Source organism: Paramisgurnus dabryanus, chromosome 2 (genome assembly GCF_030506205.2).
Source record: "Paramisgurnus dabryanus chromosome 2, PD_genome_1.1, whole genome shotgun sequence".
NCBI lineage: Eukaryota > Metazoa > Chordata > Actinopteri > Cypriniformes > Cobitidae > Paramisgurnus > Paramisgurnus dabryanus.
In genome coordinates this window covers 8904638-8927243 of record NC_133338.1, presented here as the reverse complement: position 1 = coordinate 8927243, position 22606 = coordinate 8904638, and the positions used below count along the sequence as shown (strand labels likewise).

The 22606-nt window shown below is 39.2% G+C and overlaps 1 long non-coding RNA gene across 1 annotated transcript; it reads right to left on the bottom strand.

Annotated features, from left to right (window-relative positions):
- Positions 1 to 21063: 21063 nt before the first annotated feature.
- On the bottom strand, positions 21064 to 22285 carry LOC135783730 (uncharacterized). The gene is made up of 4 exons (XR_010545750.2): positions 22002 to 22285; positions 21822 to 21912; positions 21644 to 21723; positions 21064 to 21469 (listed from the first exon to the last, which is right to left on the bottom strand). It is a non-coding gene; the product is annotated as an uncharacterized lncRNA (long non-coding RNA).
- Positions 22286 to 22606: the final 321 nt, after the last annotated feature.

Here is a 22606-nt window from a genome sequence, read left to right as displayed (position 1 = left end):
AAAGCGAAAGGCTCATATGCAAAAAATATTTCACACAGTTATATTACTGATTATTAGATGTTACGTCAATTATGACAACACACAGAAGTCAGTTTAAAATTCTTTATTAAATTTTTATTAATCACAACACTCCAGACTTGGCAGGGCCAAGCAAAGAGCGAAACTCATCCTCAGCACGCCGCAATCTCGAACAACTGTACACACCGAAAGAAATGAAAAACATATTCAACACTGCATAGACGTACACACAGAGATTACTTTCACAATGAATCTTCTTTCTGAATGACCCTGATTGATACAATTAAGGTAAAAATGCTCCTGATTAAATGTAATGCTGGTATTTCCCATTAAAAGCAAATTAAATATTGAAATTAGACTTTTGTTTGTTGATACCTTAATTACACTGACTAATCTTTTCTCTTTACTGAAGAAGTACTTAAAAGTCTTTCCTAACTCCAATAATTCTGCCAGTCATAATTAGTGAATTCCTTGATAAAGTTGGCAACATGTGGATTCAGGGCCCTACTTTTACGTTGCACCATCCTGCCACTGTTATGGCTCTGCTGAAATTTGGCTCTGCATTTTGTGTTCTCTGGATTTATCCTCACCAAAAATCTGTAAATAAAATATTTTTAAATATACTGAATAAGCAATTTGCTAAAAAAAAGCCAAGTTTAACACTGTGTTTGCTAAATCCCGGCTTTGGAACATAAAAATAAACTTCTAACGTTAGCATGGGTTTGAATGACCATTGTACTTTCACTGTAGATATGGACATGCAATTATAGTGTCACAGGAGTGACGATCTTTTAGGCGGAACCAAAAATTGGGAAGGTTTGGTTCCGCCCGGATGTTTCCACCCGGACCGGTAAGAGAAAACACCGGACATCCGGTAGCATCGCGAACGCTGTAAGCAGCCAAATTACACACAGCTGGGAGTTATTAACAGGAGCGCCGGGTGATTGGACGAGAGTAACACCAGGAGAGTATTTAAGAACAACTTAAACCACAGTCTTGGCTGATGTTACCCGCTGTGTGTTGATGTGTATCGTAGCGCCGAGTTGGGCTCGCCGGATCCGCTATTTGGATCGCTGTATTGCTCTCTCTCTCTCGTTTTGATCGTAGATCGATGCTAAGGAGGATATCGACGACCTTATAGGTGGAATACTAGACGGATACTGACGTTGGATGAGAGAAACGGAGGAAGAGGAAAACTTACTGTTGTGAGTATAGACCTGTGGAAAAGTGGTGTTGGTGGCTGGAAAACGCCCTGTCTATGCATCTGGAGTTATTACAGCGTGAAGTCAACCTAGGACGAAGAAAGACAGAAATTGTGAGTAACCAAATCCCTTGAAGTAGGTGTTTTGTATGTATTTGATCTATACATCGTTTTGCGTGTTTTCAAGAGAGACTGAGTGGCCCTTCCCCTGTACCAGCGTGGTGGGTGAGCCGAAGGGTTCTCGTGTGGAAGCAGCTACAGTGACGACAACAAACAAATACTAGGCCGTCTACCATCTCCCTATTCTCGCCCAGAGCGAAGTGGAAGAGGACAGGTGTCTATTGTGTGCACTGAGCGTGGGGGGTGAGTCTTTGGATGTAGAAATTTTCACTTGAAGTGGTGCTGTGTAATGCTGTGTATTGCAGTGAGAGTGCTGTGTCTTGTCTGACCTAACCCCGCCTTCAGTCACTCGTCCCGGGACGACGAAGAGAAAAAACGGCGCTAGAGAATACCTGTACGATTATGCTGTAGTGTGTTTTCAGTCTAACAGTATCACAGAGTGGCGGCGAAGCACTGTGCGCTTGGCGGTGTGTGTGAGTATCACATCTACTATTGTTACCTTACTTGTGTCTTTTTTTATCATCACAGAGTAGAGGCGAAAGAGATCCGCCGGCCCGAGGTCTCGACGAAAGGGCGCCCCGGTCCAGTTTTCGATCGACCAACGGGTCTCGAGGAAAGGGCAGCGCTCGACCCGGTGTGCCGGCGTGACGTTCTCGCCCCTCTGTCAACCAGCGAGTTCGCCGAGAGGGTCTTGGTCCCCGGCGTCCCATTACAAACCACTGTTCAATCGACGCATTGCATAGCCAGCCAGCGTAAGCCCGCCACCCTGTAAGCTACCGTATAACCTGTTTTGTCTGCTGATTAACAGGGAAGTGAGTGAGTCGTGAGAGCCAGCGTGAACACTGAGATATTGAGCTGTGGAGTGAGCCATACCTACCCAGGAGCTGTAACCAGCGCAGAGGTGAGAGAAAGCCTTGAAATCGATTCACTGTATCCCTGTATCCCAGCAGTCGTCTGTGGAGAGAAAGAGAGCCAGCGTGAACACTGAGATATTGAGCTGTGGAGAGAGCCATACCTACCCAGGAGCTGTAACCAGCGCAGAGGTGAGAGAAAGCCTTGAAATCGATTAACTGTATCCCTGTATCCCAGCAGTCGTCTGTGGAGAGAAAGAGAGCCAGCGTGAACACTGAGATATTGAGCTGTGGAGAGAGCCATACCTACCCAGAAGCTGTAATCAGCGCAGAGGTGAGAGAAAGCCTTGAAATCGATTCACTGTATCCCTGTATCCCAGCAGTCGTCTGTGGAGAGAAAGAGAGCCAGCGTGAACACTGGGATATTGAGCTGTGGAGAGAGCCATACCTACCCAGAAGCTGTAACCAGCGCAGAGGTGAGAGAAAGCCTTGAAATCGATTCACTGTATCCCTGTATCCCAGCAGTCGTCTGTGGAGAGAAAGAGAGCCAGCGTGAACACTGAGATATTGAGCTGTGGAGAGAGCCATACCTACCCAGAAGCTGTAACCAGCACAGAGGTGAGAGAAAGCCTTGAAATCGATTCACTGTGCCCCTGTATCCCAGCAGCCGTCTGTAGAGAGAAAGAGAGTCAGAGTGAGTGCCGAGATACTGAGCTGTGAAGAGACCCATACCTACCCGGGAGTTGTAACCAGCGCGGAGGTGAGAGAAACCCTCGAAACCGATTCACTGTGTCCTCGTGTCCCAGCTGGAGTCTGTGGAGAGAGAGAGAATAGGGAAGGAGAGTGAGTCAACGAGCAAGGAGCTGTGGGAAATAGGCGGCGAACCGCCGTGCGCTAAATAAAGGTACACTGACAGGAAAAGTCCATACCAACACTCATTGTGATTTATTCTGCCTCCAGGAAGGAAGAGGAGCGCGCCACGGGCAGAGGGAACCAGAGGCGGGAGCCAGTTCCCCGACGCAAAACCCCCCCTTCCCTCTGGCATTCATTCGGCCGTGGCCCCCTGGAGGGCCGATCCTGATTTTAGTTTTTAATTCCCCTTTCCCCAAGCCCCCGTATATTTTAACTATTTAAACAAATAAAGAATATTTTTATACTTACCTGTACTCGTTGTTGTCTGGTCATTGGGTTGGTTTTGGGGACCTCCTCGAGGTGGAAGTTTAGAAGGGGCGTGGCTTAAACACTAGCAGCCAGCCCCTGGCTTGTGACAATAGCATTATTTGCAAAATCTTGCATGAAAATCAGTCATAAGTTGGTCACACTGGATAAAGTGTTCACTTTTCCAGTACTCAACATGATCTGCTGATGCCAAACAGTATGATTTTTTTATGGATTCACCAATAGCTACCTCTGGATGAATTCCAAGGTTGATGCAGCCTCAGCTTGGTACTCCAGGTTGAAAATATAGAAAGAAGCGAAGAAGACACCCAGGGCAGATGTGAAGTCATCCTGATGGTTAACTGACTGGATGACCATTTTTCCTTCTACGCAGAGCATCCATTTTTCTGATGTAAGGATGGAATCTCCTAAAAAACAAATTTGAAAACGACCTTATAGGGACGAACTTTCTCTTAGAGCTGAATCATAAACGGTTGCATTAAATTATCTGGTATAAGTCTGAATGACAACCTCACCCAGCATGATTATCCTTGGTGTAGTGGGAAGAGACAAATGTGCTTCAGCGTCTGCATGGGTGCTAGTGACCTGCATTCAAAAGGTCAGAGAGAAGGAGTGCTTATGAGGGAGACAGCAATAAATCTTTACACATCTAAAAAAAGTATATTCATTGGCTATTATATGAATCCAGTATAATAATTACATCAGCAAGAAGGAAAATGGCATCATCTTTCTCTCTAAAGAAGGTCATCATCAGCAATATGACTGACGTTCAATGTTGGCAAGAACAGTCTTCACTTCTTTTGTCCAGCGAAGAAGCTGAGTTTTGAAGAACTGTAGCACCCTCCTTCCTTCTCTCAGCCTTTCGTCAAGCTCGATCCCAGTAAGTGAAGTGAAGTGCTGCATTAAAAACTTCTTCACAAACAGGAAAGGCCATTCTCTTTTCAATTCATGTACACAAAGTGAAGGTGTGGCGTTTATTGCACTGTGCTGACTTGCATAAGTTAAGACCATCAAATCATTCACCCTTACACGATCTGCTCCACTTGGTCCTTCCTGAGAGAAAATTAATTTAAGTTCTTCTTTTTTATGATGTACAGAGTCTATTGTCTCTCCTTCTGGTAATTGAGATGGCTTCCAGTTTATGCATCCATAACTGTTAGTTTTTGCAACTTTTTCTGGCTGTGCTGGGTGAACATCATTAGTATCAGTAGGTTTTTTTGGCTTTCTGAGACGGGCAAGGGTATTGTTTCTGTTAAGGTTATCAACTCTATTTTTCAGTTGTGAGGACAACGTGAAGTATCCATTGCCCATTCTGTCACCTTCATCTGTCCTGTCTTCAAAGCTATCAGGGTATTTGTCAACTACACTTTTAGCAATAACTGTACACTGACTCCAAGTTGGGTTTAAGCATTTTTTCTCATGGCATCTACAGTGATCCTAACCATGTGCCATCTGTCTGTGTCTTCTGGGACTGTGTTCTGAGAGAGACATCTTTGTAGAGTGGGCCTCGTCTTCTCCCATGGAATTTTAAATGTCGAAGTCCAGGTTTTATTTTGAAAAGGAACACTGCACTGTGGTGAAGTCATTACTGAGGAGACTTCCAATTCAGTTACTGGAGTTAATGTCAGTGTAATTGTGTCGCTTGCTGCATTGTCACTCTGCTCACTGAGCTGTGTACCACCACCACCTAAAAAGGACCAAAAAAAAAGGGGAGAGCACAGACAGAGTCTACTAAAGACAGAGTACAAATTTAAATGAGACAAAAAAGTTTAATTTAAGAAAAAAAAACATAATAAAAGAACACAAACTGCAAAATGTTAAAAGGATAGTTTACTGTGACGTCACTGTGCATGCTCTTTGAGATAGTGACCATAGACCTGCATTATATGACTGACAGACAAGAACGGTTTGACCTAAAAATATAAAAATTGAAACTACTTTGGAAACAAAGACACCTACATCTTGGATGCAGAGGTAAGCTAAAACATACCAACATTTAATTTCAAAGTGAACTATCCCTTTATGTAACATGTAAACCCTGAAAATCAAGTTATGTACAACATATACAAAATATATATGCAAAATGTTTTACCTCTGTTGTTATATGCATGTAGAAGTTTTCTGCTATCAATCAATGAAATCAATTGTTTTAAATCATCTTCTGCAAGAAATTGGAAGTCATCTGAGGCCCTTATACCAATGTTAGAGAGATGTTCAAGAAGACATGTCAGCCTCTCCACACTCAAGTGGGCAAGAGTGCCCTTTATGATTGACTCCATGTCGTCTTTCCACCTAAACAGATAGAATGATGAAGCACAACAAGTTCGAGATCCAAATGTCTATAAACAGAAACTGGTCTATATCTCTAGATAGTCTGAAAGCTCGTTGACACAAACAGACACATAAGGAGTCTTACTGTCATGCTGTACACAATGCACACCAAGATCCAACACTGGCACTGACTGATGTCTCTCTGAAACAAAATACACCATTTCCTGGCAGACTATTATCAGAGCAATCTTCCCCAGCACATATCCACCATCATTAACATCAAGTACAACAACACTTCCCTTCTTATATGTTGTACCTTTGTATGTGACCAAGGCTGTCTCCATGATACTACCAGTCAAATTACTGAGTCGTACAGCTTCTTGAATGGCAAAATTATACATGTGGGCAGTCAATTCATTAGCCTCACCAACTTGAAGTACAGGAGGAAAGATATTACCAGCATGAAGATACGCCTGAAGCAACTGGTGCCTTTCTGCCAGAGTACTAGAGAGATTTTTTAAGTTGTGAAGCTTCCGTGCACACTGTTTAAAATATGTGTGCTTACTCTCAAACCGCATTGTCAAAAGACGAATGAGAGGACCACATTTAAGGATTAGGTCTGGATAGTGGAGAAGGAAGTGGTGTTTTGGTTTGATAGGGGTTAGGGTCTGAACATACTCTGAACGCATCTGAACATACTCCCTGATGAGAACCTTGAGATAGGCGTGAATCTTGGGTGCACAAACAAGCTCCCTGAGCCTTAAAGGTAGGGTAACACATTTTGAAAAATGCTTACGGTAGCCGCCTAGCAATGAAATCCCGATCCCACCCTCAAGTCAAATCGCCATCCAAAGTCACGCCTTTTTCCAAACACATGAACACGCACAGATCAGACGGTCACATCTCATGTCTCATTCAGCAGTGAGAAAACTTTGCTGTACAAAGTCGAATAACATTTCCAAAATAACCAAACAACTGGTTTACATCAGAATTAGTTTAAGCACACGTTCGGTTGTGTAGACGTAGTAACTATATCGTTACGCTAATCCGTAAACGAACACAAATTTCATAAGCAACACAATGTTTCATCAAAGTAGAATATCTGAATCCATCTCAGTACAAACATATCGCGTACCTACCTTACCAAAATAAACAGTGCAACGACCCTTTCAGACCCTTTGCCTCCTGCAGCTGTTTCATCTCGTGGTAAAGCAGAAAAAGTTACCGATTTGCGTTTTTGCTCTTGCTGATCCAGGCAGTTTTTGCTGTTGTTGTTATAAAATATGTCTTTCATTGTGTGCCTCCTGTGTTGGTTGTCAATTCAGCAGAAAAGTTTGCTGTTCTCAGTGTTTACAGACAGGAGGTGAGCCCACGTGAATGCGCTGATGACATATGGTGTCTGCGTGGACTCGCTGCGCGGTGGGCATTCAAATTACGCTTACGTATGATTTGTTGAAAATTTTTTGGTCCTACGCCTTTCACAGATGACATAAATTTCTTAACACAGTGATTGCTATTAGGATGTGAGGAGACTTTTAACCAGCAAAACAAAAAATGTTTCAGGATCAAATCTGTTACCCTACCTTTAAACACAACTGCCACACTTGGTCATCAAGGGCATTTTTGATCCGATCACCAATAAAAAGAGGGAGAAGGCACAAAAAACACCAATTCTGGGCTGTACTCCCCCCCAACTTCTTTCCATCTTGCACAACTTCACATGACCGGTTGTTTGCATCACTGCCAACAAGCTTTATCTGAGATATACTCCTGTTTAACTGAGTGTATGTGAAATGCTTTACCAATACAAAGTGCTTGATGTACAAAGCAAGATCTGTTGACACAATCCCCTTGAAAAAATCATGCCCTAAACATGGTGGAAGGCCTGGATGGCATACATGAAAGTGTCTCAAACGATTGAAAACAGAATCAAATTTCACACCATCTATAAGGCTGTGACCCAGTGACAACTCTCTCACACTTTTCTTATAGGCCTCTTGAGTCCCCAGAGGACCAATTTTTGTAGGCTCCCTTTCAAAGTCGTCTCTATTTATCATACAGTACCGACAGAAGTGCTTGCTTTTGCTGAAATTTTCAGTAAATCCTCCCAAAGAATGGGATCCCAAGTTGTCGCCTACAATTGCTATGAGAGCTCCTTGCAGTTTCTCACCATCATCCAAAATAATTCCAGATTCCTCGATATCCCCCAAATCATTAACAAGGCAGAGAATACCAAGTCTTGGCCAAAAAACTTTAAATCCTGTTCCCTGCAAAGCATCACTAACTGCATGGGATCAATAGAGGACCTATTATATGACAGAATTTCACCCAAGGTAAGGTATACAGCCAGAAGTTTATGGATTTTTTTGCCAGATCCAAGGGGATTTGCAACCTCTAATGCATCCTGGTACAAAATTATGGAAAAGGATTTGTACATCTTCAACAAATTTTCCTTTGAGACGCCTTCAACTATGGTTTGGATCCTATCTCTAGGTATCTCAAGTTTTATAAGTTCTTGGCTTACTTTTGCCAGTACATGTGCCATTCCGTGCTCATGTAAATCTTGGAATTCTTCTATTAATGCTGACATTGTGGAGGCTGGCAGGAGCATTTTTGCCTGCATTCTGAGATAAAAGAGGGCTAAGTTAGTCATTAGCACATCTCCCTCTGCATGAGCTGAAGTAGTCCCTACAATCTCAGCAAATGTTTCATTGTCAGACTCATCAGCAGCACATGACATACTGGTGTCAAGACCTACAACACCGCCTACACCACAGATATCATGCGCTGAATGTTTTCTGCTTATGTGAGACAGAAAAGATGACCTAACCCTGAATTTTTTCTTGCAGCTTTGAAAAGGACATTTTACTGCTTTGCCATCTCTAATGTGCCATTTTAAATGCTCACAAAGACAAGATATGGATGTGGAATTGAAAGAACATCCCATAACCTGGCATGTCATATTTACACCACTGTGTGATTTGTCAGCACATGGTGTAACCACTGCATGGTTACGATACATATGTATACGAAGGCCAACAGCAGTTTTGAAGTTACATGGACACTGGAAAACTCCACAAGAGGATCTATGGTTTGCAAGATTCCTGTGTTCCTTAGCATGTCTGGCAAATTCTGGAATGGACTCTACAGAATACTGACACACTTTGCAAGAGAAAGGCATTTCTAATCTTATTTCCACACAATTTTAACTTTAGATGCAGAACTTACCCATCCATATCTGGTGACTTCACCAAGGATTTTTACCTGTAAGACAAAGAGAAACATAGATCAGTTAAAACATAAAGAGGTTACAAAATAATTCCAATATATAAAATCAAAATAAATAATTAGAAAATAAAACAAATTTCAAAGACCAAAAATTACAAGCTAACAACTAAATTGCAACTTAAAAATATCAAAAAAAAATTAACAGATATTTTTTGTTAAAGAAATAATGGAATGCTCATATTAATTACTCAATCTGTGCATTTAATTTATTACTTGTAAAAAAGGTGGCTAGCATGAGCATTTTAAGAATAATATGATTGGTTTACAGCTGATTTCATGTCTCTATGATCTTTGTGTTCAATAGAATTTGAATATTACATACATTTACATTAGTATATTTCCTTTTTTTGAATGTAAGTTTCACAAGGTGAGATTTGTGTCATGACTAATGAAAGGAGTATTTTTAGAAACATTTTGTATTTAACATGATCCAAAAATAAGAAAAGGTTAGACTTTTTAATTGATTTATAGAGCTAATAAAAAAATGTTGCATCCTTATTTTCTCACTCCGTCCTTCATCCCGAAACTGCGTCTTCCCTCGAAATTGGGTGTCAAAATTGTATTGAATGCTGAATGTTGTGCTTTTACGCAGCTCCCTCGTCAAATGATCTAGCACCCCCTAAGCACCTGCGTGGCTGCGTTAAGAATTCTCTGGCGCTGCCCCACGGGGATTATATTGGTCATTTTCGTGAATATCAAAACTAATATAAAATATACAACTAAATTAACCGCAGTCCGTTGGCAGTGGTTTTATCCAGACATGAATAAACTAATACAGTCAACTTGAATTAGGCTAGTGAATGAAAACGAATGAGCAAAATCCAACTGAAGGACTTGTGGATGCAGAGACGCGGGAATTCATTCGGTGGGACTTTCACAACCTTTGTAAGTTATTCACTTTAAGAGTGCATCGTACTAACGTTATAAAATGTATAATATGACTAATAACACTGTGGTTGTCCATTCAATCTTACCGGTAGGGTTAACGTTATATTATAACGTTATATGTTAACATGTTGTTGTATGAGGCCTCGATCGCAACAGGCAACACGCACACAGTGTAAGTTACACACAAGTGTTCAGAAACAAGAACATTTCGATTACTTTTAAACTTAAAAATAATAACTGACATTAACATCAAACCTTGTGATAACTAGTAGCCTTTTTGGCTAGCTAACTGGCTAGAATGTTCGCACTAAAAAGCTAACTTTACCTTTCTATCAAACTCACCACTGATTAGGATTCTTAACAGGTAATGGTAAAACGAATATCTTCACATTTGTAGTGGTGAAACATTTAGAAATACACATTTTTAAGATTTTGATCTTACCTAGCTGGTTCTGCGTGCTCCGTCCGAAGTCTCTCTCAGTCAGGATGAAATGGACGAGACGAGTGTGACGGCTGACCGTGATATGATTGGTTGCCAGGTGTATACCCTGTGCAATTCGCTCTTTATGTAATTAAGTGTGTAAATCGAAAGCATAATAATAATAATAATAATAAATCATGGAAATCGATTTTTCTCTTTTTACATTGCCTATATTATTGATCATTGGATGGAACTACATCTCCCATCCATACATTTGAGGCTATAATAACCATTTATATTAGTTGGGTTTGTGACAAAATCTGGCAACCATAAAGAAAATATAGGGCCCTATTTTAATGATCTAAACGCATTGTCTAAAGCGCACAGCGCAACGTCTAAATGGGCGTGTCCGAATCCATTTTTGCTAATTTAACGACGGGAAAAATGGTTTTTGCGCCGAGCGCATGGTCGAAAAGGGTAGGTCCTATTGTAATGGGAGTATTTTGGGCGTAACGTGCAGTAAACCAATGAGAGTCACAGCTCTTATCCCCTTTAAAAGCCAGTTGCTCTGGCGCTATGTCTAATCCCTATTTAGATGACGAACTTTGTAAACTGAAAAACTAAGCGGAGGAAGAAGATCCCCAGTTTAAGATTAATGTTAAATAATTGTGTTGTTTTTCACTTGTATTGAAATTATTATTTTTTTATTAAAACCTTTAAAACCCGTTTACTTTTAGTCATGGAAGTAAAAAAGCAAGCTTTTAATTGCTTTAAATGTATGGCTATCCAATATCACCAAAAAATAATTTACAAGTATGTAAGATGAGGTTTGTACTCTAAAAATACTTTATTTGTAACAAACAGGAGATAAAGAATTTACAAACGGCTCTCCTCAGGTTTCAGCACTTTGGACAGCGGTTTTTTAGCAAAGAGTTTATTTAAGCATTACTTAAAAATGTTTCTCATCTCACGATATCCACAGGTACAGAGTAATCATATACAATAAATCCGTGAGGTAGCATAAAGAAAACATTTAAAAACAGATGCATTTGTTTAAAGCAAAGCATTTATTTACTTACCAGGCTGCAGGTGAAGCAGCTCTTTGTGCCTTCTAACGTCTCATAATTAGTCCTCATTTATGTCCAAGAGACTCAATAATAATCTTTTACATTCAATCCTTAAATCTTTCATATTTAAAAGCATTTTTGTGCTGCTGCGCATTCATGTACTTTGTGATAAGCAAACCCGCGTTTTCCTTCTCTGTATAGGTGCATTTTACTAATGCGCTCTTTAAATAACATAAAACACATTGCGCCATTGACTTTAGACTTTAGACCAGGTTTTTGTTGGTCAATGGCGTAGTCTATTTTAGTTGCCAACGCGCCAACAATGCGCCTGAACACACCTCGTTTTCAGACCAGAACGCCCATGGGCGCAAAAAGGGGGCGCAAATGCATTTGCTATTTAAACAACGCGCCGCTAAACGTGAAAATTAGGGTGGAAACTAGCGAAAGACACTTGCGTCGCGCATTGCGCTGCATTGCGCCGGGTGTAAGATAGAGCCCAAAGTCTTGGATTTTATTAAAATGGTCTTATATTTTTTTGCCTTTATTAATATTAAGTTTATACTGTTATAAAATTAACTGTTACTAATGTAGTCTAATAAAAAATGTATGCAGCGTAAAGTGGACCTCGCGCTCCACGTCATAGCAGAAAGCGCGAAAGTGCGCAGCCGTTACTATGGTTACTAGACTAGCGAGGTAAAGAACAAGATTGTAGCTAGCCTAGTTTGCTGCTAAAATGGGAAAGTGTCGGTTTAATCCGCTGTGGCCAAGGAATCCGGATTACGTTTGGGTCAAGCCTGTGCCAGGAAATGACCGCGAAGCATATTGCTGTTGGTGCCGGAAATCTTTTAAGCTGTCGACGATGGGTGTTACGGCACTAGACTCCAATATGAAGGGTGCCAAACACACCGCGTGTAATTCTGCTCGCCAGCGCCAGGCACCAATTGTGCAGTTCTGTGCCCCGCAAACCTCTTCTTCGGTTACTGAAACAACTGTGGCTATCAATAATGAAAATGTTTCTACATTAGAAGCATTGCCACCACAGCCAAGGAACATCGTATCTTACTGTGGCTCGACACCCACACTGCGGGCAGAGGTGATGTGGGTTCTTAAAACAATCTCTGAGCACCACTCTTATACATCGAATGAGAACATTGCAGAGATGTTTAAAACCATGTTTCCTGACTCCGAGGTTGCCGCTACATTCTCGTGTGGAAGCAACAAAACTGCATATATTACTAAATTCTGGTTGGCTCCCTTTATAACTAAAGAACTGACTGACCAGGTCAATATGACCAGCGGGTTTGTGATCATGTTTGACGAGAGTCTCAATAAGATAACTAAAAGCAAGCAGTTGGACCTTCATATTCGCTACTGGGTGGACGACCACGTCCAGTCACGGTACTTCGGCTCGCAGTTTATGGGTCATGCAACGGCTGTGGACCTGCTCAAACATTTCAAAGTAAGTTTTTATTCTGAATTTTAAAAATGTTGTTTTTTTATTTATTTATTTGTTTAAATAATATATGATATGTTCTATAATATCATAATTGCAAATGTTACATTGAATGTAAAGTTTAATAAACAAGTAGCCTATAGTTAATATGTAGTCACTTACAATTTAGACACAATATCGTTTTTTTTCACTGATGAAAGAAAAGCAATTTCTTAAGTTTTGTGTTTTGTTTTTGAATGATTCAGCATTTTGAACGAATTTTAACGAATGACTCAATGATTCATTTATTAGAAGGTCACTTGTCGCCACCTGTTGGTTTTAATATTGTTTTTTTATATTATTTGTTTAAACATAAAATGTTTAAAAATTGTCTTTATACATGTAAATAACGACCTGATGTAAAAATCACAATTAAGCAGATTTAAGTATGTAAAAGCTGATGAGAATATTGCTTCAAAATAAATTGTAGTTATTTGTGACAGACATTGTTTAACACTTTCGCCGCCATTGGCACGTTATCTCTTCAATTACGAGTTAATATTTAACTAATAAAGACGCTTTCCTGACAAGTTTTTACGGGAAGGTGTAATACCGCTTTTATCCACTAGAATCCTACACAATTTATAAAAAGACTGAAGAAAAACCTTTTCATTAATTTTTGCGTGTATGCTATGTTTTGATAATCATTCTGAACCTGATCATTAACAAAATGCCTTCACAAAAATGCAATTTTTACAGCTTTTTCCTCAAAATGTTGTATTTTTGAAGAGAAATATCGATTTATGCACCAGAATGCTTAATTTACATGTTTAAATCATAACAATTGTCTCATGGGAGATAATGCCCCAGTACCCCCTAGAACAAATTACTTTGTTAAAATGTCACATGCTGTAACCAGAGTTGGTCTATTATGTAGGCTATATAATATGTGTTTGTTTAAAATTTGTTTTTTGTCTTTAAGGAGTGTGTATGTGACCTTGACTTGAGGAAGATGGTCTCTGTGTCTATGGTTGAACCCAATGTTAATTGGCATTTTTTTTGAGATGCTGCAGCAGGAGCATGCAGAGCATTTTGGGGGTGCTCAGCTGGCAATGGTGGGGAGTTGTGGCCTGCATACTCTCCATAATGCTGTCAAATGTGGATTCACCGACTGGCATATGGAGAAGTTCCTAAGAGCTCTGCATACAATTTTCCACAATGTACCAGCAAGAAGGGAGAATTTCTGTAATCTCACAAAGTCCAAAATTTTTGCTTTGCCTTTTTGTGGTCATCGCTGGGTCGAGAACCTCCCTGTGGTGGAGAGGGCCCCTGTCATCTGGCCAGACATGATGAAGTATGTTGAGGCTGTCAGCAACAAAAAGCTTCCCAACCCTGGGACATCCTCCTATGATACCATTGAGGCGGCAACCAAAGACCCTCTCATTTTGGCAAAGCTTCACTTTTTTATGGCAGTGTGTCGAAGTGTAACACCTTTCCTCACCAGATACCAGACTGATGAGCCTGTGCTGCCTTTCATTGGTAATGACTTGGCTGAACTGCTGAAGGTGTGGTGAATCTTTTCATTTTATTGTCATAGTGATTTTAAAATCTCCTCTCGTTCACAGTTACGCCAAGACTACAGCTAAGACTGAATTAATTGAAAATGCAAATATTTTGAATAGTCAGAGAAATCAGGGTCATTTAATAATACTAAAGAAAGGAAACATTATAAAATTAGAGGGCTTATTTTGTATTATAAAATATTTTGTATTCTCAAATATGTATATTTTTGTCTTTTCATAGAGTTTGCTGAGGCGATTCATTAAACAAGAACTTCTCAATGATGCCACACCTCAGCATTTGGTCCGGCTTGATGTTAGTGACTTGCAGTCCAGGATTCATCTAAGGGCTGTTGACATTGGCATTGGAGCTGAGGCTGCAATAAAGGTATTTAGGATACATAATGTGTGACCAGGCTGTTCCTGGTGTCCCTGTTGTCTGGTCTACTCAGCCCCTCACTGGATCAGCTAGAAGGAAAGAGGAGGGAGAGGAAGCTATTTATTTAATTTAGTCCCCATTCATCCTTAGGAACGTAAGCAGCAGAGTAGATCCACAGAGGAGCTTTCTGTCCTCCAGTTCAGAAAGGAATGCATGGAGGGTCTGTCCAAAATTGTGAAGAAGATTCAAGAGAAGAGCCCTTTGAAAATCCCAACTGTAAGACAAATGACTTGTCTTAACCCAACCGTGATGTATTCAGATCCAGAATTGTGTCAGGGCCAGATGAAGTGTCTAGATAAAAGGTTTCTTCAGGACAAGCAGTTAGATGGAGTTGCTACAGGTACATAATATGAAGTCCTGACAATAGGCATACAATTTACAAAAGAAACACATGTACGTTTGATTGTATTATATATATATGTGAGTGTTTTTTCTTTTACTCATTCTTTAGGTGATCTGATCATTCAGCAATTTTCACAATTGTTGTCTCTGGAGGTGAGGAATGAAAATGTCCTGTCTTTCAAGCCCCTCGAGAAGAGGCTGGATGTGTTTCTCCATTCATATATAAGTCAGCCACAACTCTGGGCTTTCATCAAAAACCTTCTGCTCCTCTCCCATGGGCAGGCTACGGTGGAGAGGGGCTTCTCTATCAATAAACAAGTAGAAACTTGTAATATCCAAGAGGACACTGTCATTGCACAAAGAGTTGTGTGCGATTATGTGTCCATGCATGGGGGTGTTGCCAAGGTGCCCCTTACACCAGAGCTCCTATCTTCAGTCACATCAGCAAGGGTGAGGTACAGGATGCATCTTGAAAGTGAACGAAAGAAAAAAGAATCTCAAGCACATAGTCAAAGAAGAATGGTGATTGAACAGGAGTTGGAGCAGCTTAAAAAGACAAGACAGACCATCCAGGAAGTTGCGGAGGATCTGAGGAGTGATGCAGACAAGATGGCAGAAGAGGCTGAGGGCAAACAAGGCAGCAAAATGGCAGAGCTAATTGCCAAGTCAAATGCGTTGAGAAGAAGCCACAAGCAGAAGTTGACACAACTTGAGAGCCTGAGCGAAAAAATTGCAACCAAGGCAGCAGAGCTGCGAAGGCTGTAGTGTTTAATAAGTTAAAATCTATTTGTTTATTTTTGTTTATTACAAATCAAATGTGTTACGCTGTTGCGTATGTATTAAATATAACAGATAATTTAAATAAAATGTTTTATTTAATTCAGCCTACTTGTACATAATTATTTTCTAGCGTTCAAAATGAATACAGATTTGACATTTTCGCTCATACTTCTGTCAGAATGGGAACGGAGTTGGCATTGAATTTCATTTGAAATGGTATTAAAAAGGTCTTAAAAAGCCTTGAATTTCATTTGGAGGATCCTGGGGGTACCCTGATTAAAAGTTGCCAATTTGGTCGGAGCCGATGGTGTAGTGGGCAGCGCTCCGACATATGGTGCAAACGCACTTCCGGCGACCCGAGTTCGAATCCCGGCTCGAGGTCCTTTGCCGATCCCATACCCCTCTCTCCACCCTCTAATTTCCTGTCGTCTTTAAATCTACTGTCTATCAATAAAGGCAAAATGGCCCCAAAAAAATAAAAATAAAAGTTTCCAATTTGTACCTGGTCTGGCCCCAACCCACGCACACAACAATATGATTTTACTATCGGTCGACTATGGAAAGATTCAACAATTCTGATTCGAATATGTAAATCCTTAGTCGAGGACACCCCTAGAAGATTGTAATTGTGCGGGCTCCGTTGGGAAAATAACTTTAATATTGCAAAAAGAGCTCCACTGTTGACTACACCGTTGTTGACATCCATGTTTAACGTTAGCTTACAAGTGACGTCCTTGACCGTTGAGTACTCTTATGCGCATGCGGGTCACTTCTGGGTCATTTCATGTTCACACAGGAGATCACAAAAGGTCGCATTTTATTGGAAATGTGAACGGCCTTGCAAAAAAATCTAATTTTTAAAAAAAAATCGGAATTGAGCATTAAGCCCTGCAGTATGAACTGTATGGCTGCTGTTGCAGCTCAGTATCTCAGTGCCCCCTGCAGCTCTGTGGACAGTGACACCTTTTTAGTGCCGTTGCAAACATCCTTGATGAGAACAGAAACAGGCTCAAACCTGACAAGGTACAGATGTTAGTTTTCATTAAGAAAAACCTAAATTTCCTTCTGTAAAACTTACTACTGTGATGACAATAAGAGTTAGAAGTGCAGTTCCTAAAAGCACATTACTGGCTTTGCAAACACTGTGGCACTTTTATTTATTTTTTTGTTTACATGCCTGCCGGGTATTTTAAGTTGAGGTGCTATTTGTTTTTATATAGAGTTTTTTTATATTTACTGTTGCACTAAAGTCCAAAATTGAAGAATTTATGTTATTTATTACTTGATTGTTCAAGCTACCTCACAGAAGTGCTTTTATAACGGAGGTATATAAGTTGTTGAATGTTAAAATAAGGTACATTAAATAAAAAATAAGAAACATCCTGGATCTGTTTTTTGCTCTTCTTTATGTATTCTATAAGTATCGGATCGGGACTCGGTATCGGCAGATACTCAAAATCAAATGACTCGGACTCGAGGGAAAAAAAACCTGATCGGGACATCCCTACTTAATACAAACAATGTTTAAATCTAAATTGTGATTTTTTTTCTATGTTGTGCACAAAGTAACACACCAAAACATTTGGTCTTCTCATAGAACATTTCATTAATCAAAATACATCAAATCAATAAAAAAATAAACACCATATTCAAAGAACACATACAACTATATTACATGCAGGAATAAAAACGATCTTGCTTGGAAGAGGCATAAGTGAGTGACAAAGTAAAGGAGAGGAGAAAGGTGAGACAGTCCGGTCCAATCCTTATTTTTTACTACTTAACAGGCTCCAAATTAAGTACAACATAATTGACTAATATATTTGGAACTTCACAAATTCCCTCCTCTCAGGGGGCACCATATGCAGGGTTGGAGCCAGTGGAGGCGGCTCAAGGTGTGTCCGGAGTGCTTTGAGGAGCTGCCGCTCCTACTCCAATGGCTGCTCCCTAGGCCTCCTCTGACCTCTTCTTCTTGGTGCTGTATAAATTAATAGCACATTATGTACAATGAGAAAACCGTTGTGTGTCATGTGAGGCGACGAGTGTTACATGTCATAGTATACATAAAAATATGATAATTATTGCCTGTGCACACCTGTGGGTACAACTGCAGAAGTAGAAGGGCCAGCTGTAGAAGGGCCAGGAGGGGAAGCAGAAGCAACAGCATGTTCTGCTAAAATATCCAGTTGGCTCTGTCATGACAATATAAAAAATTAATACAGCATAACACCAAAGACAAATTAATTTTCACTTTCAATGCATTAAAACTTTTCATCATGAAAAAAACAGCAACATATATGCCCTGTTGTGTTGCTTGACTTGGCAACACACCTCCTGTCTCTGAGTGCCCTGCTGCTGCTTCTGTCTTACCCTGGTCCTTGGGGTAGTCGTACCCTGCTTGACTCTCCTCATCCCCCCTCTCCATGATCCAGATTGTCTCCCTTGGGGAAACGAAGGGGTCGAGGAAAGACAGGATCGCAGAGTACTTCCACTTTTTCCCTGACCCTGCTGCTGACCCACTTCTCTTCTCCGTCTCCTTTCTCCTCTCCTTTAAATATGTGTCCCTAAGAGTCTTCCATTTCTTTCTGCACACTTCCTCAGATTAAAACATGAACTCCTCAGTGGGAAAGTAGTTGTACAATACGCTCAATTTGGATCAGGGATTGTGTGTCCATTGACTGGGCATGAGCATTGCATATGGATCGTCTCTGCTTTTTTCGTCAGTGGCGGGATGTGGCTATCTGAGCTCATTACAGATAATGAGGTTACAGGAGAAAGACAGTACCTCTCCTCCTTCTCATACAGTTCACAGCAAATTAGTTTATTTGTTTTTAATTTTACTTACATCATATAAAAGTAGAAATTTCAAGCATTATGTACATATTTATCTTTTGTTTGTATGACAAGTTACAGTTAATTTTGAGACACATTTCTAATATCGTAGATCACCACATAATTTCTGCCTGTATTACACACAACAAATCAAACATTGTGCAAGTTAAGTGCACACATTTACTACATATAGAATGAAAATGGAAGGATATTAGCTGTTCTACATGTTTAGTCTTTAGTTTTATTATAATTTAAATATATATGACTGATAAAAGCTTTGTACAACACATGTTATATTTGATACAGCAAAAGGGAGATTTCATGTACAGATTTACAGGTGACTTAGCTTTAAAAATATTCTGTTGTGCTTCTGTTTGGGCTGTGAGATTTGTCGATTTTGTATAATGGATTTTGACTCTATTGAAAACTTTCACCATGTATACAAGAGTGTTTTTGCACTTTTCCTTGTCACACACAACTTATCTGCACTCACTGTTGTACACCTCCATGCCACTATTTAAAAGCTTCCTTCCCAGACCAACTGTGTGGATGACTGACCTGATTTTTCTCCTTAAGTTTGACTCCACGGGTATAATTAAATCTACCAGTTCAGTGCTGGGCACTTTTAGGCCTTCTGCAGTGTGCGGACAGATTGCATTGAAAAGACTTTGCAGAGTAGCCGATAACACTTCGGACTGGCATGCAAGAGAGACAAGAAAAGGGCTTTGTCTTGAACGATCCCACGGAAACCATTAGCTTTGCACTGGCACATCCGTAAAAAATCATAAGACTTGGCTGGTAACAGTCTCTTCAGTACAATCATCACATCCATCTTGCTGGTCTTCTGGCAAGTTAGGTCCCTTACTTTTCACTGCATGAAAAGAGGTGTATCCGTACTAGGAAACTCCTGTAAACACCACTGATTTTCGGAAGTATCTACTAGTTCCACTGAGGGTAAACTTCTAATTCCACCAAGTTAGGAAACTCCCGTAATGATACCAATTCGGATGTATCTTGCTGATGGGATATTCCTGTGGTATATGCAGCCATTTGTTGCCATGGCAAATAATCCCATTGAAGATTTTGTCAGGGGACATTTTCACACCTTCAGAGGTACTGGGATTTCACACCTTTGCACAATTCTAGTGTCCCCATTGGTGTTTAATCCCAACACTGATTGGTTGCTTTTAAAACCCCCTCCCAAAACTCTGACAACTATTGGGACACAACTTTGAAACTTTCCAGTTGAGATGATTTGATTGGTTACACTTTGTATTTAGCCCAACCCAAGCCCTCATAGTTTAGTGACTTGATTGGTTATTTGCCTGCTATGCAGATAGACTACAATCCCCCCCCCACACTATATCCTACTATACATGCCCAAAACCCTTAAAAAAAAAAAAAACTTGAATTGAGTTTGAAATGTTTATTTAATAAAAAACTGAACAATCCACAATTGTCACAATCACAAAATAATATTACACATAAATATTAGAAGTTGCATACATAAACAATACTATTTAAACTTATAAATATACAGACAGAGAAAGCAATATTAGAGTAAAATAAAACAAAATAAAAGCAATAATGAAAACTACATTCAAAGCAGTACAATGTAATGTAGCAGTGGCGGTTGCAAATTCAAAATAAGCGTTCGGAGTGTCATGTGTGTTGCTTGTGTTTTTAAAATGTGTTTGTTGCTTCATGTAAACCATGTGCATCACGTGTTTAGTCAAAACACGTGATGCACATACACGCACTCGACACGCAGAACACATATTTTGAAATTGGGAACCACGCAAATGACGGGCTATATACATGTTGTGATAAACTTCGCATCAAGTGCTCACAAAAAACAAGTTTTTTTAATCTAAATAAAATGAACAACAACTATATTGATCTTGCTTTAAGAAATCAGTCCTACACTGTAAGAAAGTCATTTTTTGCATAGTATTATTGTCTTGTTTTTAGTACAAATATTATTTAAATTAAAATGCTTTTTCTTTATGAACAAAATGACCTAAGAAAATAAGTCTAGTTTTAGACAAAATAAACAAACACACACACACACACACACACACACACACACACACACACACACACACACATTAAGTGAATTTGTGCTTAAAACAAGCAAAAATATCTGCCAATGGTGTGAGAAAAAAATCTTACGTTTTCTTTTTTCATAAAAACTTAATTTAAGCACAATTTTCTCACCCCATTGTTAGATATTTTTGCTTGTTTAGGCACAAATTTACTTAAATTGTATATTTTTGTCTAAAAACTACACATATTTTCTTAGGTAATTTTGCTCATCAAGAAAATAAAAATAAAAAGAAATCTTGATTTAAGAATTTTTAGTTTTTCTACTGAAAACAAGATAAAAATCCTAAGTTAGAAAGTGATTTTTTGCAGTGTAGATTCAATAGCAGAGCTCTGTCTTGGAATTAATCAAACATTTCTCACTGTAACACTGTCATTTCTCACATTTAAGAAAACCGGTTGCATTAAACCATTCAAGTTTTAAAACACATAGATTTGAGTACTGTGAACTTAAAAAAATTGAGTCACATGCAGTTATGCACTTATATTTAAGTTCACACTACCTAAATATAAGTGCATAATTGCACAAGACTTAAGTTCACAGTACTCAAATGTATGTTTTTTAAAACTTAATGGTTTAAGGCAACCGATTTCCTTAAATGGTTTGAGTTAAGTTAACTGTTGTCAGCAAAGGTAAAGTTGATGCACCCTCATCTGGACAGACATCTCTTTGGAGCCCTTTGGAAATATAAAAGTACATATAAGTATTTGGCATAATACTAATACACATATACAGATACACACGACAAATCAAATGACATATAAAGTTGTACATTTTAGAAAGTTTACATTAAACTGTACAAAGATACAACAATATATGATCAAAGAACTTCATAATATACATCTTCTTACTTCATTTTCTGTGTTGATGTCCTCAGAGTCTCTGTGTTGTTCTGCAGCTTCATTACAGTAGGCTACTTCAATATAGTTGTCTATCAAACACAGAATAAAAAAATAGAATCACATACATCATAACACATCTATTAACTATTTAACCTCTTTAATTTAATAATTTCATTATTAAACTTACATCATTTTGGCCAGATTGCAGTGACATCAATTTCTTCAGTGTCTGGATCAGTCTGATGTTTTAGCTTTCACTGTTACTTCATTATATTTCTCTGGCAAACACAGAATTAAAAATCAAAATCACATACATCTGTTTACTATCTAACAGGTTTGATTTTTAAAATTGAATGAATAAACATACATCATCTTTACCCAGAAACCTCTTCAGCGCCCACAAAGTTGACCACAGTGTACATGACCTCTGTAAACACAAACATGGATAGACTTCATATTTAAAAAGATGAAGAACAGGAAACATATAACGTTAAAATATATTATGACTCCAAGCTTCTTTACAATTAGCATCTAGGTTCTCTCAAAGTGAAGCTGGCTTTGTTACAAATCAATATAAAGCTATTAAAACAGTCTTGAAAAATAAGCAGCATCTACCAGAATTAAAGCAATGAGCTTTTAAACAACAAAAGATAGTCTGCATCATTTAACATAGCAGAGAGACACTTGCTAGCTGCTAACATTTCCAACACACAAGTTACTGTTGCTTTGTTTGTTTTAAGCAAAGAACGTCTCATCTTGGCTTCTTTAAAGTTTTGTTTTTAAAAATTAAAACATCGAATTGATTCTTCTAACAGCCCGGTTTGAATGTTACTTCGCGTATTTCTAACCTCATGTTTACCGCTGTGTACCACGTATACCCTTAAAGTTTTACTGTTTGTGCTTTAAATTCAAACAGTTCTAGTATAAAGACAAAAACGAATCATAGTAAATAACATAATATGAACAAATAGG